The following is a 14,123-nucleotide window of genomic DNA, read 5'->3' as shown; positions in this document are numbered from 1 at the left end:
TGATTAGTTATCAGACGAAGGGGTCCAATAGAAAAGACTGATACTAAACATTTGGATGTGTTCTTTAAGGAATCATATACAGAGTGTGTGATACAAGTGTAACACTGTTTCCCCCCAATCTCATATACAGTAGGGACCAGTACTGGGGATCTACACGCATTACCAGGTATGTGGTGCTATACCTGTAGGCAGCAGGAGTACTGAGCTGTCTGCTTAGGTGGTAATGAGACAGGACAGGACAGGCTGAGGTGGATCTCTATGTTCTTCTTCTCTTGGTGTTTCAGCGCCTCCAGCTGTGATGGAACCCAGGGTGTATGGGTCTCAGCCCCCATCACTGCACTCCTTACCCCCCTGCCCAGGAACTGACACCTGGCAGAGGTATAGTTGAACATGATTTATTGTGGTGTATACTTGCAGCAGTTCTTCATAGCAGCATTTGTGTTGATAGTCTTTACAGATATATCTGTGTGCTTACTATAGGGTTTTCTTTGTGTCTTTGTGTGTTTCACATATACAGCAGTATAGTAATACACATAATCATATCATCCATTGATATCAATGATGATAACTATTTTAACATTAGATGTATAACCCTAATGGTAATACCTAGGGTCCGGCTTTTTAACAAGCCGCCCATCATCCTCTACCCATATGGAGTAGACCTTGGGTACACCAGCTTCCTGGCGGACCTCTACCCTGTCCATATAGATGCAGGTGCCTATCACCCACTACCCCATGATAGAGAAAATGAGTGACTCTGTACGAAACTCATTATGGCTAGTCTTATGCTGCAGGTAATTAATGACAGCTAGCCTCAACCACTCATGGCGATGGTCCTTTATGTCCTGCGTGATGGGTTCAGGGACAAAGGGGAAGTGATACCAATGGGACTGCCGGAACCTAGCTCTTATGGCCTGGTCAGCCCTGCTTAGTTTAAGCACCTTCCGGCCAGCTCCCTGGCCGGGTAGTACCCAAAACCCTGGATCTTTTGGGTTTATCCTTCGTTTCAAATTTTCAGAGCCCTTAGGGATGCGTACTCCCAATTTGATCTCGCTCTCTCTCTCTCTTACAGAGAGCTTCAGCTGACTCCTCCATGGTGAAGGCACCTTCCTCCCACCAATGGTCAACTATAGGGATACTCCGCAGGATGAACCTCGTATACTTTAACTCAGGGGCATACCCCTGGAAAAGAGGGTACCACCAACTACCTTGGTCAGGTGATAAGGAATCAGATCCTATGCTATCGGATCTGATGGGTACAGGGGAGAAGGCATTAAATGACACAGAGGGAGACCTCCCATCCTCGTGATGGGAGAGGCTGACAGCCCTTCCTCTCTCCTTGGGGAGCAGAGGCCGACTCCTCTAACTTTGATGCTCTTCCTTGGAAAGCTCTGGAAGGGGCGGGCTCATGGACTGTACCCACCTCTAATGGGCTGTACACAGCCCATGAGTCACCACCTCTCTTTCTTCACTTTCAAGGGGAAGCAGAAGGGGGGTCACTGGCCCATAGATTAACCTGCTACTGCCTGGAACCTAACGGGACTTACATAGCAGATATACTATGTGGGGAAAGAAAGGTATGATGGGACATACCCTGTTATACAAGATTTTTGGGGATGCACTTAATAGTGTTTGTTATAGGCAGTCACTACTTTCAGGTTTTAGGCAGGCAAAATCTGAGACCCATATAAAGGGTTTAAGTCAATTGGACAAGGACCAGAAGAGTAAATCCTCTGAGAACTTTAATTAACGGTTTGCAGGGTTTCCCTATATTAGCTTATGTGCTAGGATAGGTGATAAAGAGCCGGACAAATGTTCCAGAAAACCAAACTAAGGGGCCTATTCACAAAGCCCTGATAAGTGGGTTAGTGGGCGATAAATGCCTTTATAGCGTGATACTGCCTGCTCTGCTATTCGCAAAGCAGTGATAACAGTGTAGTAGCGCGCTATAATGGCTTTTTATCACCCTTAAACAGTCAGGGATGGGCCAAAAAAGGCAAACCCAACGTTGTTTGCCAGAAAATGCTATTCACAAAGCAGTGATAAATTTATCATTGTATAAAGTCTTGCCATCTTTTTTGACCAGCTAAAGGCTGGCGCAAAAGAGATTGAGACATGCATAAAAGCATTATTATTATTTTCCAGCGCAGTATTGATACCAGAGGCCAACTGGGGCCTCTGGGTTGTCCCAGCGGGTGTCCTGAGGCCTCCAAGTGGTCCCTGCGGGTCTCTGGGGGCCCCACGGGTGTCTAGGGGTTCTTGGGTGATCCCGGTGGGTGTCCGTTGGCCTCCATGTGGTCCCCACAGGTGTCTGGGTTCCTCAGGTGGTTCCGTGGGTGCCTGGGGGCTTCCTGGTATTCCCTACTGGTGTCAGGGGGCCCCAAAGTTGTAGGGGGGTCCTCGGATGGTCCTCTCTGGGTGTCTGGGGGTCCTTGGGTGGTGTCCAGGGATGCCCGGGGGGCCCCACGTGGGTCCTCAAATGGTCCCTGCGTGTTTTCGGGGGTCCCAACTGGCCTGCAGTACCAAGGCTATGCCGGAAAATAAAATGAAGATACAGATGAAGAAGAAGAAAGAAGACCCCCAATTGGATTACAATTAACAGATGAAGATATAGAAAGAAGAAAAGAGAGAAGAACATAAAGAAGAAAATGACTTTACTTGAGTGCCGTGGCTGTTGTGGATCCTGTATTTGTTCGAGAGCTTCCTGAGACCCCGGGAATCGAAGGGTGAAGACATCTAAAGGTAAGAAAAAACATTGAAGGTAATTTGATTCTTTGCTTTTAATAATTTCGGCTATTTTTTGTGTTTAGATTTTTAATGATGGAAACGTTTGTGGTGTTTTCAATTGTTTATTTCTGTTACTTTTTTGTTGTTTGGTTTTTAATAATGGTGTTTATTTGAAGTTTCATTTGGAGTTTCTTTTATTTATTGATTTTTTTGGGGTGTTTGGATTATTAATTCTGGTGCTTATTTGGTTTTGCTTTGTTGATTGCTGGTAATTTTGTTGTGTTTAGTTTTTTATTGTTGTTTATTTGGTGAGTGTTTTGATTGAATTGGATATTGTTGGTGGTTGTTTATTTTTTAGGTTGACCAGTGACTGCCATAGTGTTAAATCATGTCCATATTATATGGGCATGCTTTAACACTGTGTCAATCAATTGGTTTATTGGCATTTGTAATGTGTTTATGTTGTTAATGTGTTTTATTTTGGGCCTGTTTTTTTTAGCTTCCCCATTTATTGTTATAGTAGCAAAGGATGCCCATATTATATGGCCATATGTTAACACTGTGCCAATCAATGGGTAGCGGGTGTGGAGGGTGGGGGCAGTTTCCCCGGGTAGGGTGGTTAGACCTCCCAGGTGGGTAGCGGGGAAGGGTGGGTTTACCCCTTAATACTATAGCGGTTTCTAACCGCTAAGGTGATTATGGGGTTAGGGACCATTAGATTGTATTTTTTATTGTATTGTTGATGCCCATGGAGGACAAGGACGGTGATGAGGATGAGGACGGCCTTCATCCTGGCAAAAGTGCCAGTTTTATTTACTTTATGCTGCTTATTTATGTTTTATTTTTAGTGTGCAAATGCGCTATTATCCATATCTGGATAATATTAATTTTGCCCATTACTGTACAGTATGTATTGGGGGGGTGTATTTATTTGAATGTATTGCATATTGTTTTTTATGCACAGGATTGGTTCCGCAGGCCAGCGAACACCCGAGGGAACCATCCGAGGACCCCTGCGGGGACAACCCGAGGGCCCCCGGACATAAGCAGGGACCACCCGAGGACCCCCGCTGGCATCTGGTATCAATCCTGTGCAGAAAAAATAACAAAATGCTTTTAGGTGTGTTAGGGGGTTATAGGGGTTGTTGGGGCAGGTGGGTTATGTATTGTTGAGTAGTACATATTGTAATGTTTATTGGGGACAGTGGGGGTAAGTGAAGGGCTGTGTCCCCCTTAACTCACCCCCTCACCCCCTCTGCCCCCAATAAATCTTCTATTGTGCCTTAACCCCTTCATTGTTGTAGAGGCTATACGCTAAGGTAATGAATCTGCTTTAATGTAATTTTTAATAATAGTGTGTGGAAGCAGGGGGTCTCCTGAGCTGAACCGCTTTGATTTCTGCCCCAGGGACCCCTGCTTCCCGAGTCACAGGCCCTTTGAAGTCTATGGAAACTGGGATTTTCTGTGAACAATGAGGTCTGCTAGATCTGTATCCCAACCCACTGGGTATTTATACCTAAGACTCTCACTCTATTCCTAGTTTCCTTGCTTGTCCATTGGGTGTGCTGCTGCTTTTGTCTTCTCTTGGATTTTCCTCTGCCTTTTGCTCTTGGTTCTATTTAGTGTCCTGTCTTCTGTGTTTTCCCTGCCTCTATATTTTCCTGTCTTCTGTTTTAACTTTGCCTTTGTTTTTTTTCTCGCTCTGTTCTCTGTGCCCTTTTTCTCTGTACCTATACCACGTTGAGTCTTAGTTATCATTAAAGGTCCATGCCTTTATTTGCTTGTTCCGGTCCTTTTCCCGTGCACCCAGTCCTGTTCCCGTGCCCCCTTCCTGTTTCTGTGTTCCTCCCTCTTCAATGCTGAACTTCGACCTGCCTGTGACACCGATAACGCCTTATCACCGCTTACCTCTGGCTTCGACCCATGAACCAACAATGCTACCTTGCTACCTGCCTCGGGCCCCTGCTTGTGACCCCATTATGTCTTCACTTCTGCCTGCTGTTCTGGCCACTGAGGTCCATCCTATATATTATGCAGTCTATCTTTTTAATAGTTTCCTATAATTGAGGTGCAAATACAGTAGAAGGGTGGGCACCACCCTCCCAGATGTCTGACCAATCCTCTAGGTCAAACTACTTGCCTAGATTAAGATTGTAACACGTACCTGTAACTACAGAATCTTTAGAGTGATCATCTATTCTAGTCAACATTTGATACACAGTGGAGGTTACACCCTCTAGTGTAGTTATTATAGTAATGAAAATTTGATTGGTGTGTTAGACCTTTAAGTAAGAGTCAAGAGTACATAATGCATCAACTGTTTATAGCTTAAAAACCTCAGAATTTGTCATATTAAATTGACCTTAGAGAGATTTAATGATTTTAAATTATTATTAACCAAGAATAGGTCAGAACATCTATTCAGTCTGGCTTCTTTACAAAGGTTACAATCTCCTGGCCAAGTACCTGGAAGTAAATCTGGGTTTGTGTATACTGTACTTTAATTGAAAAAAAAAAAAAAAAAAAAAAACCGTGGCAAAAAATCTAAATGAAAAATAAAAATGAAGGGGCCTGTGCTATAAGCGTTCATAAAAAATAATTGCTTGGCCATTTAATTTGCCAGTTTTTTGAGCGTTGCTATCACGGAATTCAGAGAGCCTCGATTACATGTGATAGCAAAATTACCAAAATGGGCGAGTAGCCGGCGACATTATGATCGCCTCTTTGAAAAGCCCTTACCCGTTGATTTCATTAAGCTGCAGAGAAAGCGGAGTCTCCCTGCGCATATCTCGACAGCGCACAAAAGTTTTTAATATAAAATGTAATACTAGTGTAGATGAGCAAGGGGTCTCTGGAGCATAACTGTTTTGATTTGAGGTCCGGGGACCCCCTGCTTCCCGAGATACAGGCCCCGTTATGGGGTGCCCATATCTCCTATGCATTTAATTCCCACGGTCACGTGACACGGGACATTTAAATGCATGGGAGATACCGGCACCCCATAACAGGGCCGTTATCTCGAGAAGCAGTGGGTCCCCGGACCTCAAATCAACGCGGTTCTGCCACGGGGACTTCCTGCTCATCTACACTAGTATTAAAATTTATATTACAAAAGTTTTGTTAACTTAGTGGCTAGCCGCTAAGGCAATTAATGGGTTAAGCCTCAAAAGCCTGTTTCATGGGGCAGAGGGGATGGATGAAGTAGTCCAAGGGTGGGTGATTAGGCTGTCTGGAAGGTTGCAGGAGGAGTTAACCTCTTCACTACCATAGCGGTGGGAACCGCTGTGGTAATCAAGCGGTTAACCAGTCCCGCTATGCCCCGGAAGGCCTAAACATCCATCCTTGAGGCTACAATCCCCTTCAACCAACCCCTCTACCCCCAAGAAACAAAAATAAACACAACCCTTCTACCCACCTCCACTACCCCCCACAACCCCCCACCCCACTCCCAAACACATACAGTAATGGGCAAAAATACTATTATCCAAATATGGATAATAGTGCATTTGCCCATTATAAAATCAAACATTAGCTAGCCAGCAGAAATAAAGTAAATAAAACGTTAAACTTACCCATGCCTTCATGAAGGAGGTCCTCATCAGCATACTCCAGGTCCATGTCCTCTGTTGCCAGAAAGAATTCAAGAAAAAATACAATCTAATGGCCCCTGACACCTTAATCACCTTAGCGGTTAATAACCGCTATAGTAATTAAGGTGTTAACCCCCATCCCCAGCTACCCACCCGGGAGGCCTAACCACCCACCCCAGATCCACTATTCCCACCCTGTACCCATTGAATGGCACAGTGGTATATCATACCCATATAATATGGGCATGATAAGCCACTATATCACTCTCTCACTATTCCACTATGTCAACCTACTGTAATAAAAATAATTAAGACCAAAAATACACAATAATCAAAGAAATACACAAGCACCTATACTCCCCAACAATAAAAGACTAAATAGCCTAATAGTACACATCACAAATAATTATCTATCACCAAAATAGCAAAATTATTACAATTATGTTATTCTAAAACAATACAATTAAATAAACAACTATCCAAGCAAACTATGAAACAAATAAAACCACTAGCCAACAAAACGACGGGTGTCTGCAGGCCCCACAGTGCACCAGAAGGGGGTGCCCACAGGTGTCTGGGGGTCTCCGGGTGGTCCCCGCTAGGTGCCATGGGCCTCAAAGTGGGGTCCACGGGTGGGCCCGCGAGTGTCTGGGAGTCCCCGGGTCATCCCCACAGGTGTCTGTGGACCCTCGGGTGGTTCCCAACGGGGGTCTGGGGCCCCCCGGTTCTTCCCTGCAGGTTGCCCTGTGGGTCCGCAGGTGGTACCCATGGGTGTTCGGGGGTCCTCAGGTGGTCTCCATAGATCCCCGCAAAACTAAGGTACCAAACCTGTGTGTAAAAAAAAAACATGGCCTACATTTAAATAAATAATAATAATAAATAATACCCCCCCCCTCACCACCACCAAACACATGCAGTGCAGTGTTGGGCAAAATAACTATTATCCAGATATGGATAATAGATTATTTGCCCATTATTAAACACATTAACCAGCATAAATAAAGTAAATAAATACAGTTCTGCTTACCACAGAAATATGAAGGGCGTCCTCGTCAGGATAAAGCAGGTCCCTGTCCTCCATTGGCAGAGAAATACATAGCAAATACATTCTAATGCCCCTAACCCCTTAATCACCTTAGCGGTTAATAACCGCTATAGTAATTAAGGGGTTAACCCACCCTGCTCTGATACCCTAACCCACCCTCCCCAGGCAACTACCCCCACCCTTCACCCATTCATTTGTACAGTGGCTTCATCATGCCTATATATATTTACTTTTTGTCACTTTTTTTACTCACCATAACCGTAATAAGTGTGATGAATACCTACTCTTAGTCTCAAACCATTTATTTTAAAGTATTTATGTATTTTGAATTTATATTTTTTTGGCAGAGAATTGGTACTGTAGGCAAGCGGGGACCCCCGGACACCCACTGTGCATAAAAAAAACGTACTGTATGTTAGGGAGGTATAGGGGTTGTTGGGTGAACAGGGGGTGGGTGGTGTATTTGATATAGCAATGTTTATTGAGGGCCTACGAGGTGGGTAGTGGGGCTGTAGTGTGTATTGTTTTTATCGTGGGTAGCGGGGGTGGGTGAAGGGGTATTATCCCCAATGATGGGTGTTTAGACCTTGCGGGTGGATAGCTGGAGGGGTTACCCCCTTCATTACCTCAGCGGTATTAACCGCTAAGGTAATGAAGGGGTTAATTCCACCCACAGTCAACTCGCAAGACCTAAACACCCCACAAAGGCCAAATACCCCCTTCACCCACTCCCGCTACCCACAATAAGCCTGGCACGGGTAGTTAACCCCTTCATTGCCTTAGCGGTTAGCCATTATGGTAATGAAGTGACTGTAAATGCATTTTTCTGCATCGGATGCATGCCAGGGGTCTCCGCTGCTGATATTAATGGGTATCAGCTCCAGATACCCCGGCATCAATCCGAAACAGGAAAAGGGCCTAATTTTTTCTAAGTTCCCTCTCTCTCCGCTTCTCCCTAGCTTCTTGCCAACTTTTTGTGGCGGATTGTTTGGAGAGGAATTCTCACTTTTAGAGCGGCGAGTAGCGGCGAAAAGCTGATCGGGGCTACTAGAATTCAGCGAGTTTAAAAAAGTGGCGAACAGTGCCGAAAAGTGGGTTTTCGCTGCGCGTTTTCTGAAAAAAATTATCGGCAAAAAAACGGAGATTTTTGCTCTTCTCGCCAGCTTCTCTGGGCTTACTGAGTCACAGCAGGCATTTTTGGCGAGAAACTGGCAAAAAGTGCCTTTTTTTTTTTTTTACTGCATAGACCCCTAAGAGAGATATAGGGCATTAGTTTAGAAGGGTGGGGGTGGGTTCATAGACTTCCTGGGGGTGAGTGCCGGAAGGGTTTAACCCCTTCATTACCTTAACAGTTAGCCATGAAGGTAATGAAGCTTTGCTTTTATTTGTTTTTTTTTTGTACACCGTATTGAAGCAGGGAGACTCCGAAGCTTAACCCCATTCATTTCAGATCTGGGGACCCACGGCTTTCTGTGATACAGACCTCCATAGGGGATGCCAGTATCTTGTGGCTGTTTAAATGTCCTGGTTTCGTTGGCCATGACATGGGATAATGAGACATGCAGGAGATACCGGCACCCCCTACAGAAGACCAAACCTCGAGAAGCAGGGGGTCTCCGGATCTGAAATTAACGGGGTTCAGGTCCAGAGACCACCTGCTTCAATTCTGTGTATTAAAAATAATAATACATATTGCTAGAATTGCTATAAGAGCTGCTCAGGCAAACAGAGGCTGCTTCTCTGTGCTCTCTCTGCACAGGTCTTACAGACTGGTTGCAGACCGGTAGTATTAACACTGCAAAAGTCCCATTCAGATGCAGGGACACCCACTGCGTTAATCCTTCAGGGAAATTCTCTCTCCTCTGAACCATAATCGAGCATGGCTGCACTTCGGCTGCACTCCAACTCTAAATGGCGTTCATACCTAAAGTAAATAGCACTACATCTGTATTTAAAATCAATCTGATGGGTTCTGAATCTGAATCCGTTAAACGGAATTCTAATCTGTCAAGCAGAATTGTTATGGGAGGAGGAGTATATAATTACCAATGTAGAGACGTTACGGGGATTTAAACTGGAGACCTAAAAACAGATTTTGAAGAATCCTGGCAGCCTTCCAATGAAATAATCCAACGCAGGATTTCATTCCGTGGATCGGATTTGACGGGGAAAGCCCGGAAAAATCAGCAGAACGGATCGAGACGATTTCATCCATCTCTACTTACTATGTCCAAAACAACACAGAGTCATGGGGGCACCTGGCATAGCAAGCCGAGTAGAAACACCTGGTCAGCGGTAATCCAAATACCCCACTGTAAATAAATAAATAACAAATATGTGTAATATTGGTCTTCTGTAACATTGTTAATATGGATTATCTACAAAATCACAGTTATTGTACTCCAATCGCCTGATTTTGGTACTCACCAACCTGGTAATAAACTATTCTCATCCATTGGGGGCCCGCCAAAAATATTCACAAGCGATAAAGGCTGCACTGAAAGCAATGTAACAGGGGTCTGCAGTGACGCACATTTAAGTGTCGTAAGGCAGCGTCTTCCAGATGACGTCATTACTATTAGACCCCGCTCTTTGTATTTGTAACAAGTTTCAATGATCTCTTTCGCTAGCCTTACTCATGCATCAACTACTCAATTTGTATTCATTTAGACTTGCGGTTGATTTAAGCAATTTTATTAAACACTCCTCTAATAACGATCTTTTCGGATTCCTAGATCAAGGGATGACAAATCTCTGGAAAGGCGTTCACATCAAAGTACATTGAAATCTTCTAGTTTATTGTAGATATTGACAGTGGATTGCATAATAAAGCTTTATATGCAGGAGAATATTTTAGGAGCCTGGATGACATCCTCTAGGGAGAGTTCCAAAGGTGCATGATCTGTCCAAGTTTCAGTGGTATTTGGCACGTGAGACCAGCCTTATAAGAGCGTTCTCCACTAATAGGTAATCTACTCTAGAACATGACTAGAGAGTAGAAAGAGTAATCTCGCACCCGTGGATGTAGAGTATACCACAGACTTTACATAATACAGTAGCTCTTGGCTCTTAAAGTTACAGTTTGTTTGTCTCTTGAGCTGGAGTTAAATTGGAAATATTACATTTGTGTAGGGAGGGGTTTAAAACTACTCCCCAGGTTCATAACTAACTCCCCGTCTCCCGACCAAAATGTATTTGTTTCATTATTTTCCACTTTCAGGGTTAAGGCTCAAAGGGATCCACTAGTTTTTTTTTTTTTTAAGGGCCCACCCGTGCATTAATATATTCAATCATTTTTATCTGATGCACGCAATGTCTGATACAACAGTGGTAACACGTGTTTGTTTGATACTGCCAAATACAATTTGTAATTGTGCAGAGTGTTCAATATATAGAAATCCAACAGCACGCCTGCTGTTTAAATTCCATTTCTACACAGGTCATTTTCTTATTTAACTCTTACTTCTGCGGATATATTTGGTACGGGAACCTCCTCAAAGCTATGATATCCAGCTCCCAGATATCTTTTGCATACAAAGTTTGATAATATTGAGTAAATACATAATGGATTACGGTGATCATTGTGATTACTTTTTCCTGCTTTTATTTAATTTTCATGATCATATTTCATTTTTGCTCTTTATGGACTTGCCATGTCAAACATTCACTAGGTTTTATCGCTCAAGGCATAATCATTTGCATTGATTTTTTTTAATAACTGTCATTCTGCTTCTTCTTTTAAGTCCATCAACTTAAAATAGTCCTCAAGTTTTAAATCTCCTTAAAAACCCAGAAGATAATTTTAACAGTGAATTGTGGCATACTATACAATGGAGTTGTGCTGAGATAATTATCTTTCCTTAATATGATAAGATGAAGAATTACTATGGATAAAGGCATGCAATATAAGAATACTAAAGACCTCAGATAAAGGATAGACAATGAGCTTGCATCAAAATCTTCTAGCTACAAAACAAGACCTCAGTGTATGTGCCATATATTACGGTGGTAAATTGCCAGAACCCTAAGCGAAGACAAATTAATTAATATTTAAAAAAACAACAACAAATCCAACTTTACATAAAGATATGTAGCAGAAAATGCAAAGCCAGAATTAAACTACCTACAATCAGTGTTCCAGCACCATTTTCTAATAATTTCTTAATCACTATGAGGATGTTCTTGTTGATCTTTGAAACAATGGTGCCAGAACTCAATTCATGCGAGTTGTTCCTCCCAAAAATTCCTGTAAATATGAATCAGAGAAAAACAGAAACTTGTTTTCAACTGAGTCTTTTATAGGATATGGATAAACTCCATAAAAAAAAGACATTATGGAACTAGAAGAGGTTCAGAGAAGAGCCACCTAATTAATAAATGGGATGGATAATCTGGTTTATGAGGGTGGCTAGTGAAATTACATTTGTTTACATTAGAAAAGTGGCGTCTAAGAGGAGATATGATAACTATACACACATATATTCAGCATCAATACAAGAAGCTTACAAAATAACTATTCATCCCAAGGACAGTACAAAGGACTTACCCGTTTGGTTGGAGGAAAGGTGATTTCACCTGGAACAAAGAAAAGGGTTCTTTACAGTAAGGGCAGTTAAAATGTGGAACTCATTATCCATGGAGCCTGTGATGGCAGATACAAGAGATATCTTTAAAAAAAAGGATGAACATATTTTTAGAAAGGAAAGGTATACAGGGATATTCTGTACCTAATAAGTAAATATTGAAAGGATGTTGATCCAGGGATTAATCTGATAGCCATCCCCAGAAATCCAATCCAGACCAAAGGCTTGCTGCTTTCCTTTATAGAATATAAAACCCCCTGTATTTTCTTTGAGCCCAAGATACTGTACAGAGCAGCAGTGGAGCAGGTTCCTGTTGAGCCATATTACATTCCCTTGTCTGTGGCGGAGGTGGTACAAGACGGAAGTGACGTTACTCTTCTTGCCTGGGGTACTCAGGTTCATGTGCTTTATGAAGTTGCGACCATGGCTCAAGAAAAGCTCGGCCTGTCCTGCGAAGTGATCGATTTGAGGACCATTTTGCCGTGGAATGTAGAAACTGTTTGCAAGCTGCATTAAAAATCAATCACCCCAGTGTACATCTGCGTTGCCCCAAAGGCGGACAGCCAAAGGGTTTGAGCCGTTTGCTGCCGTTCGCTCACGTTTGGTGATGTTAAAGTGATGTTAAAGCTGCTCTATTTCAATCTGAAACTCACCAGCCCTTTATCTCCTGTACCCAATTTTCCAACTCTATCTGTCCATGAAATGTCTGTGAGTTGACTGTATAACCCCTGTTCTCTTAATGTAACCATGTATTTTTATAACTGTGCCCAGGACATACTTGAAAACAAGAGTTAACTCTCAATGTATTACTTCCTGGTGAAACATTTTTATAAATATATAAAATTATTGGAGTCAGGAAGGAATTTATTTTTCCCTTTATGAGATATTGGTTGATGTGTCACAGGGGTTTTTGTTTGCCTTCCTCTGGTTCAATATACTGTAAGTATAAATATAGGATAAAGTATCTGTCGTCTAAATTTAACGTACAGTAAGTTGGACACATCTTTTTGCAACCTCATCTACTATGTAAATGTATTTATTTTGTACATTCATTGTACAAAAACATATCCCAAAAGTCCCCCTGCTGAATATACGGGGCAAAACTGCTCAAGAAAACAGATTTATCAGAAAAAAATCTCCGGAAGTGACGTTGTGCGGACACGAGGACGCTGGTGGAATCACCATCACCCTGGCAACAGATTGCATGGAGCAAGACGCTGCTCCTGGGAGACCACCAGATGCCTCAGGACCCGCTGGGGCAACCCAGACTCCATGTTTAAGCTGTTTTCAATCATCAATCTGGTAATTATGCTACTTAACTGTTATTTTCTCCTATTAAAAGGTTTTACACTATTATGATTGTGTGCTCTTCTAGCCCCCTGTTCTGCAGTATACAATTGGAATACAGGAGCTTTGGAAACACCTCTCTGAAGAAGACTGCACCTAAAGATGCAGCCACGAGTATTAGAACTCTTGCCTGGGAGATTCTAGGGCAGTCTCACAGTAAATGCCTCAACATTTCTGTGAGATTCTAAATGGCCCATCGGATTTACACAGCATGGGTCCCTGCAGTCCCATTCAGTTTGAATGGGACTGCAGGGACCCCCCGCTGTGTTAATCCGATGGGGCATTATGAATCTCACAGAAATGTTGAGGCAATGTTCAGACAATGTTGATGCATTTACTGTGAGACTGCCCCAGAATCTCCCAGATTTTTTCCCAGGTAAGTGTTCTAATACTGGTGGCTGCATCAGTACCCCTATTGTGGACTTTCCTTTACTGGACTAAGTTACCCTATTAGAGGTTTATACAGGTTATTCCTGTGTCTATGTGTTTTCACCATTAAGGTTTAGCGCTTTTTTAACTTGTTTTTTTGCTTTCAGTATTTGATCTAATCTGTGTGTCTCTCTGCCCCCTTTACTATACTTTTCTGACTACCTCCCTCTTTCCCCCGGAGTCAGCAAAGTATGATCCACTGTATCGTGCCTGAATTAGGGCTATCTGCTATAACTTTAACGGCTGACATAGCTAATTCTGGCGCGATACAGTGCATTGCAGTTTGATGTCTCTGGGGCTTTGTTTCTTGCTGACACTTTCACTGTTCTTGCTTTTGCTTCTTGCTGTATCTCTCCCGGGCTGAAAGGAACTTGAAGCTTCGATTTCCTGTGGAAATGTTGT

At 42.9% G+C, this 14,123-nt stretch overlaps 1 long non-coding RNA gene across 1 annotated transcript; it reads right to left on the bottom strand.

Moving 5' to 3' along the window:
* Positions 1-237: 237 nt before the first annotated feature.
* On the bottom strand, positions 238-11,943 carry LOC142491904 (uncharacterized). Its single transcript, XR_012800579.1, has 4 exons — positions 11,909-11,943; positions 9,588-9,674; positions 2,659-2,736; positions 238-2,528 (listed from the first exon to the last, which is right to left on the bottom strand). It is a non-coding gene; the product is annotated as an uncharacterized LOC142491904 (long non-coding RNA).
* Between the last annotated feature and the right edge of the window lie 2,180 nt (positions 11,944-14,123).

The sequence above is a fragment of the Ascaphus truei genome, chromosome 4, assembly GCF_040206685.1.
Source record: "Ascaphus truei isolate aAscTru1 chromosome 4, aAscTru1.hap1, whole genome shotgun sequence".
Classification (NCBI taxonomy): domain Eukaryota; kingdom Metazoa; phylum Chordata; class Amphibia; order Anura; family Ascaphidae; genus Ascaphus; species Ascaphus truei.
The sequence above is the reverse complement of the archived record's forward strand: the minus strand, read 5'-3'. Positions and strand labels throughout refer to the sequence as shown.